This window comes from Gossypium hirsutum, chromosome D13 (assembly GCF_007990345.1).
Source record: "Gossypium hirsutum isolate 1008001.06 chromosome D13, Gossypium_hirsutum_v2.1, whole genome shotgun sequence".
Lineage (NCBI taxonomy): Eukaryota > Viridiplantae > Streptophyta > Magnoliopsida > Malvales > Malvaceae > Gossypium > Gossypium hirsutum.
The window spans coordinates 11,136,489-11,140,327 of record NC_053449.1 but is presented as its reverse complement, the minus strand read 5'-3'; the positions used below and the strand labels follow the sequence as shown (position 1 = coordinate 11,140,327).

Here is a 3,839-nt window from a genome sequence, read left to right as displayed (position 1 = left end):
AATTCTGTTTGTGCTGTTATAGGCCTCGGTAAGATGCTTGATTAAGTAAAATCATGCTTAAGTTATTCTTTCAATATTAATTGTTAGATAACTAATGAATTAATTATTAAATCGTATTGAAATTGTAATTAGTCGAAAAAATAATTAATAAGTGCATGTTTATTCTTTTAAGGTAGCTGAAGCTAATTTAGCATTGTATTTGACAATACATATGCCTTGCATAACTTGCAAGATTATTGTGATTAAACTGTTTCAAGGTAGAAATAGTTTGTTACCTCACATAGTCTTTTATGTGCTTATTAAATTAAGTTAATTGTTTGAATTGACATAGGTATATGTTCAAGAAATTAATTAATTTAATAAGTATGTATGAGCAGTAGTTAGCAAATTACCGAGTTGCCGTGAATTTGTTCGTAGCAGTATAAACATAAGTTTAATAATTCTAAGTTAAAGGAATGTAATTAATCCAACACAATTATATCATCTTGATTAAACCTTATTTGAAATCGTGCATTAGAACCTTTTTATTTTTAAAATTTTTACTTAGTTTTTAACCCATAGTTTTTAATCATCTTTAAACCAAAATATTTTCCATCACCAAAGTGTTTTAATATTAATTTCATAAATATTCTTTTTATAGTCCCTGTGGGTACGATAACTCGACATTTACTTGTCACTTTATTACTTGTTGCGATTGTGTACACTTGCACATTTTCGTCGTTCCAAGTTTTTGGCGCCGTTGCTGGGGACTTTCTTAAAAAAAGCCATCATTTGTGAATCTGTTTTTACATTTTGGTTTATTTATTTTTCTGTTTAAATCTTTACTTACTTAATTTTTCTGTGATTATTTTAGGTGTTTATGAGTATTGATCAGATTATCGACTTACTCCCTGTGGATCTTGAAATAGAACAAACCTTTTGACAGTGAAGAAGACAAGCGAACCAGAGAAGGACCGAAGAGATAAACTTTGAGAATATGAATCAAGGAAACGGAGCAAACCTTGCTCAGAATCCTATCCTTATTGCTGATGATAGGGATAGAGCATTACGACAGTATGCCATGCCAATATTTAACGATCTTAATCCGGGTATTAGGAGACCTGAAATCAAGGCACAAAAATTTGAGCTAAAGCCAGTCATGTTCCATATGCTTCAGACTGTGGGCCAATTCAATGGAATGCCTACTGAAGATCCTCATCTTCACTTAAGACTATTTATGGAAGTGAGCGATTCTTTCAAGTTAGCCGGAGTACCCGAAGATGCATTACGACTGAAGCTGTTCCCATATTCGCTAAGGGACAGAGCTCGTGCCTGGTTGAACTCATTGCCACTGAACTCCATTTCTACATGGCAATAGTTAGCCGAGAGATTCCTGATGAAGTATTTCCCGCCGAGCAAGAATGCCAAGTTGAGGAATGAGATCACTGCCTTCCAACAAATGGATGATGAGTCCCTGTATGAGGCATAGGAAAGGTACAAAGAGTTATTATGAAAGTGCCCTCATCATGGAATCCCACATTGCATTCAACTTGAGACATTCTATGTAACATCCCGATTTTGAGCCTAGTCAGAACAGTGGTTTCGGGACCACAAATCCGATGAGGAAAAATTTATTTTTCTTATATTTTTATGGTCAACGATTTCAAGGAATGATTTTGTGAAAATTTCATTCAAAAATTTCGACGTTTGAGCACTCAATTTAGTCAAAAGGACTAAATTGTAAAAAGTGCAAAAGTTGAGTTCTACATGTTAGAGGTGTCTAATTTTTATGAAACTTTAAATTGGAGGTCCTTATATGGTAATTAGACCATTGGTTAAGTTGGTAGACAAAAATGGACATGAGATAAGTGAAATAGAAAATTTTTAAGTTAGGGACAATTTGGTAATTTAGTAATAAAAAGAATTAAAAGAGGAAAAAGATGGCAAAATGTGCTCATCTTCTCCATGGTGAACGAAAATAGCAAGGGGGAAGACATATTTAGGGTTTTCAAGCTTCCAAGCTCCATAGTAAGTGATTCCATGTCCTATTTTTAATGTTCTTTACATTTTTGGAGTCTCAGTAACTTGATTTAGCTTATTCTAGAAATAATTTAACCTAGGGTTTATATTTGAAAAAATACCCATAAGTGAAATGTGTTTATTTTGATGTTTTATGGTAAAATATAAAGGTTAAAAATTATGTTAAACAACTTTTTCCAAGCGATTTTAAGTGAAAACGAGTAAAACGACATAATCGATAAAAATACCTAATGTTCATAAGTACATGCTAGAGTGGGAATTTGATGTTGTCATAAAAGGGAAAAATGTTCAGCATGTCATAAAACATAAGAATAAGAGATGAAGTCTAATTTCTGAGCTTTGGGGAAAAAGTGTAATTATGCAAAAGTTTAGGGGAAAAATTGTAATTTTTCTAAAGTTTGAGTCAAGGATTTTTTGATGAATGTGAGTATTAAATAAGCTAAATTTGCTATTATAGATCAAGAAGAATGAAATTCGGAGTTAGACCGGGGAAAGAAAAAGATAGAGGACTAAGTTGCTAGATTTGGTTAAATTTTGATAATTATTATTAATGCTGTTATTTTCCAGCAATTATATATATATTTCATGAATTTGTTTAATGTTGACTCAAGTATGATACGATAGAAAATTAGTATTAAAAAGTCCCGTTGAAACTTTTGGAATGTATCGGATACAAATGTCATGACATTTGGGTGATGAGATCCCAGTAATAGCATGTCTGGGACATGGCATTGGCATCACTAAGACTATGGGAGGTCCCATGTAAGACCATGTTTGGGACATGGCGTTGGCACCGAGATGAGAGGTCCCCTGTAAGACCATGTCTGGGACATGGCATGGGCACCGATATGAGAACTCCCATATAAGACCATATTTGGGATATGGCATTAGTAGTACAGGAAACATTTCATGTTAGACTATGTCTAGGACATAGCTTTGGCATGTTATATCCAGACAAGTGACTCGAGTATCCTTAGTATTCCAAGTGATTCAATGGGCTAGAAAATGAATTAAGTTACATGAAAGTTCAAGCAAAAGCATGATAACTAGATTCAGGTGAGTTATAAAGGATTGAAAATATCTCAGTTATCAATTGAGAAAAAGAATTTCAGTAAGTGAAGAGTAAGTTATAATCACGAGTTATTTAAGCAAGCAAGTAAGTAAACAAGTAAGTGAGTAAGTAAAGAAGAAAGTAAAGATCCTAGTGCTTGATGAAAATTTATGAGTATGATGCTTTATGATAAATGTTGTTATTTATTTACTTGTAAACTTACTAAGCTTTAAGCTTACTTCTTTTATTTCTTTTTCTTTCATATAGTATTATCAAGCATAGTCGGGATCTTGAAGACGTCGGAGAGCGTTCACACTATCAACCACCACAACTCGGTATTTTAAGACGATAAATGTTTCGAGCTATGACATGTATAGGGACTTAGTTATTTCGATTGTATATTCTTAAATTATGACCAAAAGATGATATGTAAATATTTGATGATGAATAGTTATTAAAATGGCTAAGTATGAAGGTGTTTGTTGTTATAACAGTCTAGGTGATAAATTATGCCTAGAAATCATGAAAAAGTAAAAATTGATAGTGAATCAGTTTTGAGACAGTAGTAGTGACATGATTTTGAAAAATCACCAAGGATAGTATAAAATTAATTAGAGGGTGAGTGAGATATATAATTAAATCTTATTGAGTCTATTTTCATATAAAAATAACAGTGTAGACAAAAGAATTATGTATTCTGATATATTTTCATTTTAGTTAGACAAGGTCAAAGTGGTTTTCGGAATCCCCTATTCTGACTTTGGAAAAT

The 3,839-nt window shown here is 32.4% G+C and overlaps 1 non-coding gene across 1 annotated transcript; it reads right to left on the bottom strand.

The window, feature by feature from the left end:
• Window positions 1-1,405: 1,405 nt before the first annotated feature.
• LOC121226075 (small nucleolar RNA R71) lies at window positions 1,406-1,512 on the bottom strand. Its single transcript, XR_005923972.1, has one exon. It is a non-coding gene; the product is annotated as a small nucleolar RNA R71 (small nucleolar RNA).
• Window positions 1,513-3,839: the final 2,327 nt, after the last annotated feature.